This window comes from Pleurodeles waltl, chromosome 4_1 (genome assembly GCF_031143425.1).
Source record: "Pleurodeles waltl isolate 20211129_DDA chromosome 4_1, aPleWal1.hap1.20221129, whole genome shotgun sequence".
Taxonomy (NCBI): Eukaryota; Metazoa; Chordata; class Amphibia; order Caudata; family Salamandridae; genus Pleurodeles; species Pleurodeles waltl.
Window position 1 is genome coordinate 154,766,868 of NC_090442.1, and position 19,311 is coordinate 154,786,178.

The 19,311-nt window shown below is 47.6% G+C and overlaps 1 protein-coding gene across 1 annotated transcript in view; it reads left to right on the forward strand.

The window, feature by feature from the left end:
• LOC138287141 (solute carrier family 23 member 1-like) overlaps nucleotides 1-19,311 on the forward strand; it is a 343,235-nt gene that overhangs the window by 300,225 nt on the left and 23,699 nt on the right. The gene's annotated exons all lie outside the window — the stretch shown is intronic.

The following is a 19,311-nucleotide window of genomic DNA, read 5'->3' on the forward strand; positions in this document are numbered from 1 at the left end:
GTATGTTCTATGACCTAATTTACGACCACTGATTAAATTTCTAATCACATCACTGATGACATCATCCGAGTGTGTTAGTTTATTTTATAATTTACATAGTGGTGGGTAACTACCATATTACTTCTGTACCTAATTTTGTGCACCCTGTGTCCAGCTAATGGGTGTAAGTGTTTACAAAACATGTTGTCCTAATGCATCATAGGTATGTAGAGCAATTGAACACATTATAAATTGTTGTATTGAAGAGTAACTCTATGTGCAGATGACATTTGACAACTTTTGTCTAGCATGTTCCACACATGTTTTTTGGTTCTGCAGAAAATGTTTCCAACAGGGCAAAGATTCTACATAGAATATACTAAGTACAGTAGCCACCCTAGAGCTTTTAACAGAATCATCAAAGCACTTCAACTTCAACACAACATAGAAGTCTGTGCAACAGGTACTAGACCATGTACATATGACTGTTTAGCTTCAAAAGATGGGTTACTGGTAAAGTTTTCACCACTGTATTAAGACGGCAGGTAGCATAACCTTTATCTTTTTCAGACCTTGGGTATTTTGTTAATGAGCAGTCTCTCTGGAATGGTTTGGCCTGGAGTGAACACTGTTATTATTAGATACCCTTTAACACTCTGTGGTGTATTTCTCATGACATGAGATTCACTGTCTGCAAACAGTGTGGTTCAGAGTAAACTCTCTCCATAGAGTAAACAGTGTTTACAGTACCACTTTTCTACTCATCCACTTAATTTCTCACTGTAGATTCGGTGACTGTTTGATACAGATAAAAGTCATCCGTAGTGGGGCATTAGTAATGAAAGAGAAGATGAATGTCTGGAAGAACTTGGTTTTCTCTAAACAGTTGTATACAGATTAAACAGTGTATGCAGGGGGGTTCTATCTGTGGTTGATTGTTACCATGAAGTGAATGGTGTATGGTCAATGTTCCGCATAATACAAATATGGTACACCTAAGGGATTTGTAAGTGTGATGGCATTAGTGATGCTTCATATTATTCTGAGCTATTTTGTGCTTACTTTCAGACCTCTAATGCCATGCTTTTTTATAGAGTAATGTGTACAGTGGACACTTGGGTGATATAAATAGTGATGTCATCAATGATGTAATTTGAGATGTCATCAATGATGTCATTTGAGATGTCATCAGAGATGTCATAAAAGATGTCATAGAACATGTTATGATTCATGTAATATGTGAGGTCATAAGCAGTGCATGGTGGGGCACAAATTGTAGGTAGCTCTGCTAATTATAACTGGTGAATGTCTATGGTTTTTACATTTAAACATATATATATATATATAGCAAAATACCCATCCCTCCTAACTTCAGAATCCAAACAATAATGTTTAGCAAATGTGTGGAGGGATGCCCAAGTTGCAGCCTTGCAGATGTCAATCACAGGAACACCTCTAGCTAAGGCCGAAGAGGCCGCCTTAGCTCTGGTGGAATGGGCTCTTAATCCTACAGGAGGCTCCTTCTTTGCTAAAGAATAACACAATTTAATGTAAAGAACGACCCACCTGGAAAGCGTTCTCTTGTGGACAGCTTTGCCTCTCCTCTTCCCCACGTAACTGACGAAGAGCTGATCGTCCTGCTTGAACTTTCTCGTCCTGTCGACGAAGAAGATCAACGCTCTTCTTGGGTCAAGTCGGTGTAGCCTCGATTCCTCCTTTGATGGATGAGGTGGAGGATACAAGGAAGAAAGTGTGATGGACTGTCCTAAATGAAAGGGTGTAACAACCTTCGGTAAGAAAGCCGCCTTGGTCCTTAACACCACCTTGTCCCTATAAAAGGAAGTATATGGGGGCTCCACACTAAGAGCCTGGAACTCACTCACCCTTCTAACAGATGTAATGGCAACTAGAAAAACAGTTTTCAAAACTAAAAACCTCAAGGGACATGAATGCATTGGTTCAAACGGTGAACCCATCAGAAAGGCTAACACTAAGTTCAAATCCCATTGTGGCATTACAAATGGAGTGGGTGGAAACTTGTTAGTGAGACTCTTAATGAACCTCAAAACTATTGGGGACTTAAATAAGGAGGGCTGGTCTGGAAGGCACAGAAAGGCTGACAGCGTGGACAAATAACCCTTAACAGTAGCAACTGCCCAACCCCTCTGCGCCAAGGATAACGCAAACAACAGAATGTCAGATAAGTGGGCACGCAAGGGATCAATTTGCTTCTCTCCACACCAAGTCACAAATTTAGCCCACCTGCTTGCATAGATATATTTGGTGGAGTGTCGCCTGGCTGATAATATAACGTCCACCACCTCAGGTGGGAGAGAAAAAGTACTCAGATTGCCCCGTTCAATCTCCAGGCATGTAGGTGCAGGCTCTGGAGGTGGGGGTGTAGAACGTGCCCCTGCGATTGTGAGAGGAGATCTGCCCTGTGAGGGAGACGGAGCGGAGGGCACAGAGAGAGTTGGAGAAGGTCTGAATACCACACCCTTATGGCCAATCCGGAGCTATTAAGATGACTTGGGCCCGGTCTTGGTGAATCTTCCTCAGGACCCGAGGAATCAAGGGTATGGGGGGAAATGCGTAAAGCAACTGACCCTTATAGGAAATCTGAAATATGTCCCACAAAGCTCCTTGCACCGGATACTGGAGGCTGCATAACGACGGGCAGTGCGCGTTCTCCCGAGTGGCAAACAGGTCTCTCTGTGGATACCCCCACACCTGGAAGATGTAAAGGACCAGGTCTGGATGAAGACGCCACTCGTGATCAGACGAAATGCGCCGACTGAGACTGTCTGCACGCACGTTCAGAACTCCGGCCAAATGGTTTACTACCAAGCAAATCCGATGGTCCAGAGCCGTAGAGCTTCTCTGCAGAGAAGGTACGACCCCACTCTTCCCTACTTGTTTATATACCACATCGCGGTAGTGTTGTCCGTCAGGACTTGAACCGACCGACCGCGAAGGGAAAGGAGGAAGGCCTTGAGAGCCAGACGTATCGCCCGCAATTCCAACAGATTGATGTGAAACCTCTGTTCCACTGGACACCAATGACCTTTGACCTCCAGGTCCCCCAGATGAGCTCCCCACCCTAGAGTGGAGGCATTCGTTATCACTGTGGCCACTGGAGGTGACAGCGAGAACAGCTTTCCTGTTGCCGACCGCAGCCCACCATTGAAGATCCGTTGCAGCGTCTCCGGAGATCCCTATCGATTCCTCGAGATCCCTTTTGTGTTGAAACCACTGCCTGCGGAGGCACCACTGAAGAGCCCTCATGTGCCAGCGTGCATGAGTGACCAGTAGAATGCAAGAAGCGAACAGACCGAGCAAACGAAGGACCTTGAGGACTGGAACGACCACGCCCGATTCTGGAACATTGGAATCAGCGCCTGAATGTCCTAAATCCGCTGCGGCGGAGGAAAGGGCCAATTCAGCGTTGTGTCCAGTACTGTCCCTATGAACAGGAGGTGCTGAGAGGGCTCCAGGTGAGATTTGGGCACATTTACCAAAAAGCCCAGATCAAACAACAACTGGGTTGTCGATTGTAGGTGAGCTCCGGAGACTTGGCTTTGATCAACCAATCATCCAGATAAGGGAATACTGCTATCCCCCTCCATCTGAGCTCTGCCGCAACCACCGCCATCACCTTTGTGAAGACTCGAGGTGCCGAAGTAAGACCAAATGGAAGGACCGCAAACTGATAGTATTGCGACCCCACCACAAACCGGAGATACTTCCTGTGCGACTTGAGGATCGGGATATGAAAGTAAGCATCCTGCAAGTTGACAGACACCATCCAATCCCCTTCGTTCAACGCCAGAAGAACCTGTGCTAGGGTCAGCATTTTGAACTTCTCCTGCTTGATGAACCAATTCAAAATCCTCAGGTCCAGGATTGCCTCAACCGACCATCGTTTTTGGGGATCAGGAAATATCTTGAATAACAGCCCTGACCCCTCTCCCGCTCTGGAACCAACTCTACTGAACCTTTCGACAAAAGGATTAGTATTTACTGTTGTAGTAAAAGAAGATGGTCTTCCGAACAGAAGGATGGGCGGGGAGGGACGGGAGGGGGGAACTCCCCACCATATCGGTGAACCAGGAGTCCGATGTTATTGACTCCCACATGTGAAGAAACTGAGACTGTCTCCCCCCTACAGGAGATGCATGCAAAGGGAGTGATGGAGGACTAAGGCTGCTTTCCCTGCTGCACCCCTCCAGAGGAAAAGGAAGAGGCAGAGTGCTGATGGGTGGCCCCTCTGGTACCAACCCTACCCCTTCCCCCAAATGATCTATAGGGGTGAGCTGTAGTAGGTTGCTGTCCTGCTGCCTGGAATCTTCCTCGAAAGGAAGAGTCACGCCCAAACCTCCTAAACGATCTCAAGGAAGTGGAGGTGGAAGCTTGCAAGCCCAAGGATCTTGCAGTGGCCCTACTCTCTTTGTATCGCTCCAAGGCAGAGTCAGCTTTTGTCCCAAACAGTTTATCCCCATCAAAGGGCAGATCGAGTAAGGTTGTCTGCACATCGGAAGAGAATCCTGAAGACCGTAGCCAGGCATGCTGTCTTGTCACTATGGACGTGCCCATAGCCCTGGCCACAGAGTCCGATGTATCAAGCCCAGATTGGATAACCTGGGTCACCGCCGCCTGAGCGTCCGCCACAAGGTTAAACACCTCCTGAGGCAATGCAGAGTGTGTCTTGGCCTCGTCCATGAGAGCATAGATGTACCTGCCCAGGATACAGGTAGCATTCGTTGACTTGAGGGCCATGCTGCATGAAGAGAATGCCTTTTTAGCAGACTGGTCCATTCTCTTGGACTCCCTGTCCGCAGGGACCTCTGGAAAAGATCCTGGAGCAGAGCGTGAGCAGCATGAAGCCTGCACCACCAAACTCTCCGGAGTCAGATGTCTGGACAAGAACGCTGGATCTCCAGGAGCCACCCGATACCTCCTTGCAACCAACCTATTTACTGCTGTAGAAGTCACAGGCTTCTTCCACACCTCATTATTGGGTCAATAAGCGCCTCATTTAAAGGAAGAAGCGGCTTTGCCACAGCTGAAGAAGGATGCAAAACCTCAGTAAGAATGTTCGTCTTAACATCCGCAGCTGGAAGAGGAAGGTCAAGAAAATCCGCTGCCTTCCTGACTACCGAATGGAAAGAGGTAGCTTCCTCAGTGTACTCCCCCGGAGATGCCAAGTCCCACTCCGGGGAAGGGTCCAAACCACTAGCAGTGTCCAAGCCCTGCAGGTCTCCCAGGGGCTCCACAATCTCACCCTCTTCCAAGAGCTGCTTCTCTTACTCCTGTTCCTCAAGCAGCCTCAGAGCCAATCTCCTGGAGCGGAGCCTGGATTCTATCCTTGGCGTCGATAAAGTGTCTGCCGACGCTAAAGACCCCGGACGGCGTTGACCATCGGATTCATACGATGCCGGATCCCTCGACACCGTAGGTTTCTTCAGTGTAGATGACCGGGGCAGCAGATGTGGTCGGTGTCACAGGCCTTCTAGGCGACGCCAATGAAACTGGCGCCGAACCAGCACTTCCCGAAGGAAGGAAAGGCATGAAGGGCGTCGGTCTGTATGGAGCCGGAACACCCATGTAATAAGCCAATGGACCCGAAAGTCCAGAATGACCACCTCCCGGAGCCATGGTGGCAAAGATGTTGAACATCGCATTAAGAAATGCGGCAGGGTCTGTGTCTGGCGCTGAGAATGCCGGATATCCTTGCGGAGCCGGTGCCTGAGGATCGACTTCGAAGACCGACAGCGAAGACGTCGGAGAAGTAGGAGTCGTCCGAGGCGGAGGTGTCACAGTCGGACTAACCCCCAAGTTGTTCAGCGCCGAGCTGACGGCAATCTCGAGCGGGAACGGTCCTTACTCGACCAGCACCGTGAATCATGCCGGCGTCGGGAGTCTCAATGGCGCCTGTGGGATTTCAATGACTTGGAAGAAGAACTACAACGATGATGTCTCTCTGTCTTCTTTGACCTTGCCAAGAACAACTGGCCTCCCGCTCCTTGAGAGCCTTCGGATTCATGCGCTGACATGAACCGCACGCTTCGACCTCATAGCCAGAGCTCAAAAAGCCCAAACAATTCTCGTGTGGTTCTGTGACCGACATTCGGCAGCCACACTCCCTACAGGGTTTAAACCCCGACTTCTGTGGCTGAGACATTGTAACACACGAAGTGAAACAGTAGCTCCCTGGTAGCCTCGAAGAAAAAACTGTTACTCAAAGGCACGAAAAAAAGGGAACTGACGTCTGCAAATCGACGAGGACCTCTTATTGCCTGGATGACATCATATGGCGTTGCGTCGGAGTCGGGCAATTGTGACGTCATCGTCGACGTGCAGAGCTAGAAGAAAATTTCCGTTGGATGCTGCCGCATGGGGAAAATTCTTTAGGTGAGGAATCCACAGGTAGTTGTATCCATCAGAAATTAATGTTCTCACTGAGATATTCACCTAACTATGACGTCACTTTAATCTTTGGGTTTTTCAGTAAATGTGTAAGGTTTTTTTAGACATAAAGCAAATCGTTTTATCCTTAATTTCTCAAAAACTGTTGAACAGATTTGCACCAAATCACAAAAAACACAATCTACAAAACCAGGATCTAGCTTCCTTCCAAATTTAGTGTAATTCTGTTCAGCAGTTTTTGCGGTACCGCTGCCTAAAGAATTGTTTTTACCCCCTTTCTTTCCGGCCCCCACTTGGCAGAGCACCCAGAAGGTGCTTGGATTGTATATTTTTGGGAAAGTTTCGTGAAGATTCAGCAAATGGCGCAAAAGTTATTAGCAAAAAAATGCCTGTCAATGAAAAAAGCAATCCTTACTATAACTACCCAGTGGTATATGTGTGTGTATGTATATATGTGTGTGTGTATATATATATATATATATATATATATATATATATATATATATATATATATATATATATATATATATATATAAATGTATTACCTACTGGTGGTCACCAATAGGTAGTTATAGTTAGGACCTAGTTTCCATAGGAAGAGCGTTTTTTGTTTAGCCAATAACTTTAGCGCCAGTTAAATATTCACTCATCTGTCAAGTGGGGGCCAACAAAAAGGGAGGTCCTAAAACATGTTTTCCCCATGCATTTTCCCATAGGGATTTTGAACACAACTGCGGCCCGAACTGCTGGACGGAATTACACCAAATATGGCAGAAAGCTAGTTCATGGTCCAGATTTGAAGTAAATACATTCAGTGGTTTTAGAGATATTAAAGGGCAAGAACAATAGATATCTAAGGAAGCAGTTCCTTCGCAGATCCAACTGTCCCCATGCTGATATCTGATTGGCTGCCACAAAAAGAGTAAATAAAAACCAAAAGTGGCCAGGGTAGGGGCAACCTGAGCCCCTAGCCTTGGTCTAGGAGTCCCTCATGGACCCTGCCACGGCTAAAAAGCATTTTTTTTTTGTGAACAAAAAGCTCGGAATACTCTGCAGATGGATCAACAGATTTTTCCGAGTTTCTTTTAAAAGGACGGTATCCTGCCCTTTTCTTTTCTTTTTCCCTCGGGTGGGGCACGTCCAGAGGGGATTAGGGGCTTAACAAAGGAGGGGGTGCACAGGGCTTGTTTTAGCCCCAGGGACCACCACCTCCCCAGGGCGATGATACTAAAATATGCGGGGGACCACCTCCCTGGGGCAAAATGGTAATTTGTTATGGGGAGGGCAGTACGGCCTTCCCCATTGCCCAGGGGACCGCCACTTCCTCTGGGCTAAATAAGAAATGTATGTGGGGGGGGGCCGTGTGTCCCCCCAACCCCCGAAACCCTGGAAACCGCCACCTCCCCAGGGCAATTATTCAATTTAAGGGGGGGTGCACAGCCCCCCTACAGTCTCAGGGACCGCCACCTCCCCGCGGCTGTGAAATAACATGATGAAGGGGGTCCGTCGTGGACCCCCAGCCCTGGGGACCACCACCTCCCTGGGGCTAAGTTAAACAGAGGTGTGCCCCACGCCCCATACCCGGGAAATAGCTGTTTGCTCTGACTTGGCTGGAGCTTTGACAGCTCCCCCCTGTCAGAGCAAACACTCAGCTTCCAGTGGGTGAGAGCTGTCAAAGTGCTCTTGTCTGCTGGAAGCAGAGGTTTTATCTCTTTTTTCCCTGCCCACATATCTGCAGGCAGGGAAAGGGATGAAACAATTGCTTTTGCACACAGGGAGCTGCATGTTTAGCAGCTTCCTGTGTGCATAAATAATGGTGAAACCCACAGGATATGGGGAGCTGGCTGGGACTGCAGGGGCATTCAGGCTCCCCTGTGGTCCCACTGCACACTTGGTGCCCTCGGCACGCAGGAGACATGGTCGGCCCCAATGGATGGGGTCCCTAGGGCAATATACTCTGCACTCTACATCCCTCTACTCTGCACCACTGCACTCTTTGCCACTGCACTTTACACCACTGCACTCTACGCAATTCTACTCGTGCCCTCTACGCTATGCTACTGTACTGTACACTGAACTCTACGTCACTGCAGTCTATGCCACTCTAATCTGCACTACTCTGCACCACTGCACTCTACACCACTGCACTGTACATCACTCTAATGTATGCCCCTGCACTCTATGCCACTCTACTTCACTGTACCCCAGTGAGCTATACACCACTCCTTCTGTAAGCCACTCCACCCTACACTATGCCACTCAAGTCTGTGCCACTACTGCACCCTATGGCACTCTGCACCAAAGCTCTCTACGAGTAGAGTGGAGTGGCGTGGCATATAGCATTGTGCTGCAGAGTAGAGTAGAGTAGTGTGGAGTGCAGTGGCGTACAGTGCTGAAGAGTACAGTGCAATGGTATAGTATAAAACAGTGGTGGAGATTAGATTGGCACAGAGTAGAGTGGTGCTGATTAGATTAGAGTGCAGTAGCATAGTCTGCAGTTATGTAGGTTGCTGTGGCATACAGTGCAGTGGTACAGAATAGAGTACAGTGGTGTAGAGTGCAGTAGCATAGCATAGTGTAGAGTAGAGTGGCATGGAGTGCAGTGGGGTTGACTGGTGCAGAGTAGAGTGCAGTGGCGTACAGCAGAAGGGTGCAGAGTAGAGTAGAGTGGTGTAGGCTGCAGTGGCATAATGTGCAGTCGTGCAGAGTAGAATGGCTTAGATTGCAGTGGTGCAGAGTGTAGTGGCATAGCACAAGGTGGGGCAGAGTAGAGTAGTGGCATGGAGTGCAGTGGTGTAGATTAGAGTGATGCAGAGTACAGTGCAGTGGTATGGAATGTAGTGGCAGAGAGTAGAATGGTGCAGAGTAGAGTTGCATAGAGTGCACTGGTGTTGAGCAGAGTGACAGAGTGGCACAGAGGTGACTGGCATAGAGTGCAGTGGTGTCGAGTGCAGGGGCACAGAGTGGTGCAGAGTGAGTGGAGTACAGCTCACTGGGGTACAGTGGAGTGATGTAGAGTGGTGCAGAGTAGAGGAGAGTGGCATAAAGTGCATTGATATAGAGGAGAATGGTGTAAAGTGCAGTGGTGTAGAGTGAAGTAGCATACAGAGTTGTGACAATGTGCAGAGTAGAGTGGCATAGAGTGCAATGACGTAAAGTGCAGTGTCAGAGTAGGGTGGTGTAACGTGGCATAGAGTACAGTAGCGTAGAGTATAGTGGCACAGACTAGAGTTGCTTAGAGAGCAGTGGTGCAGAGTAGAGTGATGTAGAGTGTAGCAGTGGAGAGTAGGCTGCAGCGGTGCAGAGTGCAGTGGCGTAGAGAATAGTGGTGCAGAGTAGAGTACAGTGGCATAGAGTGCAGTGGTGTAGAGTGAAGTGGCATAGAGTGCTGTGTCATAGAGTAGAGTGGCATAAAGTGCAGTGGCATTGTGTGCCATGGCGTAGAATAGAGTGGTGTACTGTGCAGTTGCATAGAGTTCAGTGGCGAAGAGTTCATTGGTGTAGAGCTGAGTGGTGCAGTGAAGAGTAGCATAGAGTGCAGAGATGTAGAATGCAGTGGCATAGAGTTCAGTGGTGTAGACTGCATTGGTGTATAGTGCAGTTGTGCAGAGGACAAGGGCATAGAGTGCAGTGGTATTGTAGGAAAATACCCTCTCTTTCTTGGCATGGTTACCGCCTTTTTCTGCCTGATGTCAGTGTGTTTGACTGTGTTCACTGGGATCCTGCTAATCAGGACCCCAGTGATTATGCTCTCTCTCCCAAAAGTCTATATTTCACCCACAATTGGCACACTGGTGCCCCATTATAAGTCCCTCGTATACAGTACCCAGGGCAATGGGGTTCCAGGGGATCCCTATGGGCTGCAGCATATATTTTGCAACCTATAGGGAGCCCAAGCAATGGGTTCTGCAGGACTCCCATTGCAGCCTGCATGAAAAGATGCAAGCACCCTTTCACTGCCATTTTCCACTACACCAGGTCACTTATAAGTCACCCCTATGGCAGGCCTTCCAGCCCAGAGGGCAGGGTGCCAAGTACCTGTGTGTGAGGTCACCCCTGCACTAGCAGAGGTTCCCCCACAAACTCCAGGCCCATTTTCCCAGACTTTGTGAGTTCAGGGACACCATTTTACACGTGTGCTGGACATAGGTCACTACCTAGGTCCAGCTACATAATGGTAACTCTGAACATAGGCATGTTTGGTATCAAACATGTTGGAATCATACCCTAAGGCTTTTGCAAGCATTGGTTGTATGATTCCATGCACACTGGGGGCTCCTTAGAGGACCCCCAGTATTGCTATTACTGTCTTCAGAGGGTTTCCAGGCAGCCCAAGCTGCTGCCACCTCCCAGACAGGTGTCTGCCCTCCTGTTGCTTTAGAAGCTCGAGCCCAAGAAGGCAGAACAAAGGATTTCTTTTGGGAGAGGGGTGTTACACCCTTGGCCTTTGAATATAGTGTTACAGGCTTGGGAGGTGTAGCCTCCCCAAGCCACTGGAAATGCTTTGAAATGCACATTTGTTGTCCTCCTTGCATAAACCAGTCTACACCAGTTCAGGGACTTCCAGTCCCTGCTCTGGCACACAACTGGACAAAGGAAAGGGGAGTGACTACTCCCCTGTCCATCACCCCCTTCAGGGCTCCTCCAGAGTTTCCCTGGGTTTTGCCATCTTGGATTCAAGGTTGGCAGGGAACTCTGGGAGCATCTGAGTGGCCAGTGCCAGTAAGTGACATCAGAGTCCCTTCCTGATAGGTGGTCACTCAGCTAGGTGACCAATCCTCCTTTCAGGGCTATTTAGGGCCTCTCCTTTGGGTGGTTCCTCAGATTTGGATTGCAAGACTCCAGCAGGAATTCTCAGCAACCTCTACTTCCACTTCTTACCAAAGAAAATGCATCTAGAATTCTTCAGGACCCTACAAGCTGCAACAAAGAAGCAAGACGCCTCCTGCAACATTGTATCAGAAGGAAGAAGGAATCTCCTTTAGGATGAAGGAGTCACTCACCTGCTTCTGCAGGCACCAACTGCGACGACAACCGGCTGCGTGGATCCCCTCTCATGTTGAGCTGCGTGGATCCTGCATCACGGGTGGTGGACTGAAGTGGTCCCGACGGTCCTCTCTTACCACTTTCCAACTTGGATAGAGGAAACCCTTGCCTGCCTACGCACGACAGTACCCCCGTGCACGGCATCCTTTGCAGCTGCCCAGGCTTGTTGGCATCCTTTCCACAAGATCTTCAGGCATCTTGAAGCTCCAGCCCTCAGTACGCCTTCCTGCGACGCACAGCTCCCTGAGTGGTCCTCCGGTGGCATGGGAGCCTTTCTCCTATTGCTGCATGGGCCTCTTCTGCGTCTCTCCTGTCCCCGTCCTGTGGGACTCCTGTGGGCGCTGCCTGGGCTTCTGTGGGCTCTGTGTTGCTGAGGGCCCCCTCGGATTCCCCCTCTTGGGTAGAGTCCACCTGGTCCTTCCTGGTGCCCAGCAGCTCCACTTTCCGCTGACCGCAAGTTTTGCGCATGGCAAGGCTTGTTGGCAGAATCTGAAGACACAAACCCGACTGCAATCCTCCTCCTGGCGTGGGACATCACCTGCATCCTCCAGGAACCCAACTTCATCTTCTTGGGTGCAGTGCTGACTCTTCTTCTTCACCGGTAATTCACCTTTTGCAACTTGATCCTAGTGGGTAGGGGCTCCTGCCCTTCATGGACTCTGCTGTGCTTCTTGCACTTGGCCCCCTCCTTCCACAGACCCTCTGGTCCACAAATCCACTGTTGGTGTCTTACAGTCTCTTCTGGGTTTTGCATTATTCTTCTTTACCTCTCAGTGTGTGTTCTAGGAAACTTACTGTGATTTACTCCAGTTTTCCTGGTTGCTGGGGTGGGTTGTGGTACTTACTTTTGGGCTTTCCTAGTACTCCCAGCTCTCCTCTACACACCACACTTACCTAGGTGGGGAACCGTCTTTCGCATTCCAATTTCTTAGTATATGGTTTGTTAGAAATGGGGTCTTTGGTTGGCAGTCAGGTTACCCCCAGTCCAAGCAAGGACCCTCACTCTAGTCAGGGTAAGTCACACACAATCCAAATTATCCTGTGCCCACTTTCTGGTAGCTTGGCACTGAACAGTCAGGCTTAACCTAGAAGTCAATGTGTAAAGTGTTTGTGCAATAAATCATGCAATAACACAGTAGGACACCACAAAAATACACCATACAGTGTTTAGAAAAATATATAATATTTATCTATAAGATGCAGGTCAAAACGATTAAGATGCAATAAGTATATTTTGAAATATCACTGTAAAAATGACATAAAGTGTCTTTAGTCTCTTAAAAAGTAACAAGTGTCTCTTGCAAGCACAAAGTACCTGGTTTGCGTTCAAATTCTCCGCAAGGCACCACAGAGAAGGAGATGCGTGGAAAACGGGGAGGTGTGCGTCGATTTTTCCAGTGCACACAGACAATGCGTCACTGGGTATTCACGCAGGGCAGGCTTTGCGTCGATTTCCAGCGCGTACACTGGGATCCTCTTCAGGTTGCGGGGTTTTCGGACGCCCCAGGGACGATGCTTTGAAATCCAGCGCTTGCAGGGCGAAGTCACAGGGGCTGCGTCGATCCGGTGTGCATTGCGTGGAAAGTTCTACCGCACGGCAGGCACTGCATTGATTAATCTCAGGAAATCGGGCTGCTTTGCATCGATCCAGTGGGCCGTGCGTAGAATTTCTGGTCGCATTGCTGGTGCTGCATCGATCTTCTCTTTGCGAAGTCGGGCTGCGTCATTCCAGTTCGGCGTGCAGTGATTTTTTCACTGCGATGCAGGCTGTGCATCGTTTCTTGCAGGCTGTGCGTCTATTTTCACCGCACAGGGAGTTCTCTTGCAGGAATGAAGTCTTTTTGGTCCTGAGACTTCAGGGAACAAGTGGCAAGCTCTATCCAAGCCCTTGGAGAGCACTTCTCAGTACAGCCAGCAAGGCGGCAGGGCAACAGCAAGGCAGCAGTCCTTCTCAGAAAAGCAGGCAGGTGAGTCCTTAAGGCAGCCAGGCAGTTCTTCTTGGCAGGTTGCAGGTTCTGGTTTAGGTTCTCTTCTCTAGGAAATGTCCTGATGAAGTAGAGTGTCTACCTCAGAAGTGTCTAAGTTGGTAGGGTAAGACCCTGCTTACATACCCAAATGTGCCTTTGACGTGGGGGAGACTTCAAAGAGTGGCTTAGAAGTGCACAAGGTCCCCTTTCAGTTCCAACCTGTCTGCCAGGGTCCCAGTAGAGGGTGTGGCAGTCCTTTTTGTGAGGGCAGGCTACTGTCCTTTGACATGTAAGTGTCAGGCCCTCCACCCTCCCAGCCCAGAAAGACTCATTCAATATGCAGATGTGTGCAAGTGTGACTGAGCATCCTGTGTTTGGGGTTGTCTGAGTGAATGCACAAGGGAGCTGTCCACTAAACCTAGCCAGACGTGGACTGGAAGGCACAGAAGGATTTGAGTGTAGAGAAATGCTCACTTTCTAAAAGTGGCATTTCTAAAATAGTAATATTAAATCCAACTTCACCATTAAGCAGGATTTTGTATCACCATTCTGACCATACTAAATATGACCTGGCTACCCCTTTCAGATCAGGATCTACCACTCAAACAGTATGTGAGGGTAGCCCTAATGCTATCCTACGAAAGGAGCAGGCCTCACAGAAGTGTAAAACGAATTTAGGAGTTTTACACTACCAGGACATATAGAACACACATGTTCATGTCCTGCCGTTTACCTACATAGCACCCTGCCCTGTGGGCTACCTAGGGCCTACCTTATGGGTGACTTATATGTAGAAAATGGGGAGTTTAAGGCTTGGCAAGTACTTTTAAATGCCAAGTCGAAGTGGCAGCGAAACTGCACACACAGGCACTGCATAGGCAGGCCTGAGACATGGTTAGGGGGCTACTTACGTGGGTGGCACAACCAGTGCTGTAGCCCACTAGTCACATTTAATTTACAGGCCCTGGGCACATGTAGTGCACTTTACTAGGGACTTACACGTAAATTAAATAAACCAATTGGGTATGAGCCAATGTCACCATGTTTTAAGGAGAGAGCTTATGCACTTTAGTACTGATTAGCAGTGGTGAAAGTGTGCAGAGTCCTAAAGCCAGCAAAAATGAGGTCAGAAAAAGAGAAGGAGGAAGGCAAAAAGTTTGGGGGTGACCCTGAATTAAGGCCATTTCCAACAGTTTGTGTTCCCACTATGCCTATTTCTCTCTATTGTGATTTTCAGTAATTGCACTGTTTTCTAACTGTTTTTATGCCTATTTCTGCATACTAGAGTATATAATTTGTGTATTACTTACCTCCTAAGGGAGTATAGTCTTTATGGTATTTGTGTCACCAAAATAAAGTACCTTTATTTTTGTAACACTGACTGTTTTCTTTCATGTGTGTAAGTACTATGGGGCGTATTTACAGGCCCCTAGCACCACAGGAGCGTCCTGTGGCGCTAAGCACTGTGCCGTATTTACAAGGTGGCGTTAAGCCACTTTTTGTGGCTTAATGTCACCTTGTAAATACGGCCCCTTCCCACGCAGCACGGGGCGTGCAATGGGTGTTGCTGTGGGTGTGCCACAGCAACACCCATTGCGTTTTGACGCTGCCTCAAATTTATGAAATTCCGTAAACCTGAGGTAGCGCCAAAATCTAACGCCACCCCCAGGCGTGGCATTAGTAGGGCGCAACAAGGAGGAATACTTTTATTCCTCCTTGTTTTTTGCTTTTTCTATGTGTGCTGCATTCTGCAGTACGCATAGAAAGAGCAAAATGCCAGAAATAATTGTTTATGTGCAGGAAGATGTCCCTTCCTGCACATAAACAATCATTTGAAAATGACGATTTGGCACTTCTGTGTTTGCTGCTTTGTGCAGCACACACAGAAATGCCAAAGCGCCATTAGTGTTTGTTTATGTGCAGGAAGGGCCACCTTCCCACACATAAACAATCACACCCCTCAACACAGACATCCTTGCACAATGGTGCAGGGATGCCTGCGTTGGCGCTGGCAGCTGAATTTAGTGCCAGCGCAGGGGACAACTTCGGGATGCGCCGTATTCACTTAAATATGGCGTATCCCTGTTTCTAAAGTGACGCAGCGCGGCTCTGCCAATTTTGGCGCAGCACTGCGATGCGCCACTTTTCCATAAATCTGGCCCTTAATGTGACTACATCGATACTGCATGACCTTTGCATGTCTCCTAGATAAGCCTTGGCTGATCATCCACAGCTACCTCTAGAGAGCTTGGCTTTTAGACACTGACTACACTACACTAATAAGGGATACCTGGTATAAGGTGTAAGTACCATAGGTACCCACCACACACCAGGCCAGCCTCCCACAGGCACAGAGTAGAGTGAAGAGGCGTAGTGTAGAGTGGTGCAGAGTAGAGTACCGTGGCATAGAGTGGTGCAGAGTAGAGTGATGCATAGCTCACTGGGGTACAGTGCAGTGGAGTAGAGTGGTACAGAGTAGAGTAGAGTGCTGTAGAGTGCCACAGCATAGAATAGAGCGATGTACAGTGCAGTGGCATAGAGTAGAGTAGTGCGGAGTACAGTGGTGTAAAGTGCAGTGATTTCGAGTGCAGTGTCTAGAGTAGAGTGGCGCAGAGTGGGGTACAGTGCACTACTGTAGAGTGGCACAGAGAAGAGTTGCATGGAGTGCAGTGGTGTAGAGTGCAGTATTGCAGGGTAGAGTGACAGAGTTTAGTGATGTGGAGTAGTCTGCAGTTGCACAGAGTGCAGTGGTATAGAGCATAATGGTGCAAAGTAGAATACAGTGATATAGAGTGAATACAGTGGTGTAGAGTGCAGTGGTGTAGAGTGGTGTAGAGTAAACTTCTATAGTGTGCAGTGGCATATAGTGCAGTGGAACCAAACAGAGTTGTGTAGAGTGGAGTAGAGTACAGTGGTGTAGGGTGCAGTGGATTAGAGTGCCGTAGAGTGCAGTGGCATAGAGTAGAGCTCATTGGCGCAGAAGTAAGTGCTGCAGAGTAGAGCATCGTAGAGTGCAGTGGTGTAGAATGCAGTGTCATAGAGTGCAGTGGTGTAGAGTAGAGTGGCTTAGAGTACAATGGTGCAGAGTAGAGTGCAGTGGTGTAGAGTGCTGTGGTGTAGAGCTGTGGTGCAGAGTAGAGTGCAGTGGCATAGAATGCAGTGGTGAAGAGTACAGTAGCACAGAGTGCAGTTGCACATAGTAGAATGGTGCAGAGCAGACTGGAGTGGCGTAAACTGAGGTGAGGAGAGTGGTTTATAGTGCAGTGGCATAGAGCACAGTGCTGCACAGTACAGTATAGTGGTGTAGAGTGCAGTGGTGTAGAATGTTGGACATCAAGTGCAGTGGTATAGAGTGATGCAGAGTAATATATAGAGTGGCATAGAGTGCATTGATGCAGAGAAGAATGGTGTAGAGTAGACTGGCTTAGAGTGCAGTGGCGTAGAGTGGTGCAGAGTGGAGTGCAGTGGCATAGGTTGCTGTGAAATACAGTGCAGTGGGATAGAGTACAGTGCAGTGGTGTAGAGTGCAGTGGCAAAGAGTGGTGTAGAGTAGAGTGCAGTGGTATAGACTGGTGCAGAGTACAGCGTAGTGGATTAGAGTGCAGTGGCATATATTAGTGGTGCAGAGTAGAGTATAGTGGTATGGAGTGCTGTGGTGTAGACTGCAATTGCATAGAGTGCAGAGTCGAATGGCGTAGAGCAGAGGTCTTCAAACGTTTTGATGCTGAAACCCCTCATCAAACCTTTGTAGGCATAAGGACCCCCTCCTGACAAACGTTTTTAGAACCTGATACCCCTCATCTTTTCCAACTATAACCAACCATACACCCCCCAAATCCCACAGCAAATCATTTTTATGGTGGGGAAATAATATTCAAAAGTGTTCAGCAAAGCAAAGGTTGGTGGGTGACAGTGATTCTGTGTCAGAGGCTTACCACATAGGTCAAACAAAAAGTCTCCAAAAAGGGGTATCCAAAAATGCACAATGTTACTTTATTTTTTACAAACAAAACATAACTTGACAAAACTTATTTGGTTGATAACACCTTCCTCATGTAATGTAATGTGATGGTTGTGCCTGTCTTTCACCAAAGAGACAGTCAATCTGTGGTTTTGCCTCATTAGTACCAGTATAACACCCAAATATGACAATAAGCAACAGAAAGGTGACCAGTCCAGCTTTGCAAAGGGTCTTTTACTGCACAGCAACATGTGTTGCTGCTTTTTAGTAGCTTTTGAACCGTTTGAGCTACAAACAACTAAACAATTTTTTTTTGTTAAAATCAGCAGATTATGTGACAGATAATGGATTATGTGGCAAATCTATAACTATGCAAAAATCGCCATGGCCGCACAATCTCATAATTCAAGTGCTCCTGGGAATAATGGCTGTAATGCATGGGCTGCAACTTTAGTGAATGGCATCCGAGAAGAACCACTTAATATTGCATGGGATGCCGACCGCTTGGCATTTACAGCTGCATGGGATTGGAGGTGGTAAACGCCATTCATCATAATTAAAACTTACTATTTACAATCATTAATGATGAACTGTAAGGTCCAAGTGGGATGCTTGCTTTAATTCCAGGGGAAGAAGAGGTCCCTTAATCTTCTTTCACACTATTTTTTTAAAATGGTTTTTATGTTTAAAGTTATGAAAACAGATGTTTCTATTTTAGCAAAAATTGACTCCTGACTATTTTAGTTTGGTGCTGTTGTTGACTTCAGTTTTTAGGTCTTTCAGCGACAGGTAGTTACATATTAAATAGCGGGCAGCTTAAATGAAAAATATATTAAAAAATGTTTTTACTCAGTGGGAAATGCATTACAATACGTTATGAAGCCTGTATCACTTAATGCACTGCAGAGGTCGATGTGTACTCAGAAAGCCACAGAATTAAATCTTCGTTTGTGCAGTGGAGAATAGTGACTTGTATATTTTTAGCGTTACGAGGTTCACACACGGCCTAGTGACAAAAAGCACTGTGAATATGTACGTTATTATTTTATACTTGCATTACATACAGGATAAGAGAGACTTCTACAAAATGTGCAAATGTTTTTACGATAAAATGGTGCTTCCAAAATATAGATTTTAGTAACACCCAGATTATATTTAACTCTCCCTTCAGCACCTCCTCAGAGGTGTATGCGCTATGTAAATAATGAAAATCATGCACTTCACAGCTCAGTTGTCAACTCTTTGCACAACCACTCAAAAGGAATAAATCTTTGTCATCACAAAGCTTCCTTTGATTCGATCAATTAAAGCCAGTACACACTCCAAAGCATCCTTTCCATTTGCAGATTAACTCCATAGCGCACATTTGCATTTCTTTCAGCAAGCAGGGGTCCTGGCTGGGCTTCAGTTTCACAGCACAGGACACTCCCTGAATGACACTCCTGGTGAAGCATTTTAACTATTGGATTTAATCACCCTGGATGATTGTCTTTTCCCAAACGAAAAGCAAATGTTTTGGATTTCAGGCAGAAGTGAGGCTGGTGGAATGTGAGACCAGTGGCGGCAAATGTCAAGGAGGGGCGGGTGAACGATGGAGATGGGGGAAAACAATAAGAAAACAAATTTAAAGCGTACCTTCCCTGCAGACTCCTACCACCTCACTCGTTGTTCCACTTCTTGTGGGGTCCCAGCATTCACTGGGACACCAGCACAGGTTCCCCAGCAATCCTGGTGCTGCTTTCATGCTAAATACAGCCCAAAATGCAACATGGACACATCACATTTTTCCTCTGAAAACCTACCTTTTTTCGCAATGTACCTGACTGTGGATTTTGGGCCCTAGCTCAGACGGCACCTTTTTGAAAACTAGACAACCATGGGAAACTAGGATGGGATGACTTGTGTGGCCCGCACCAGGTTTTGTTACCCCGA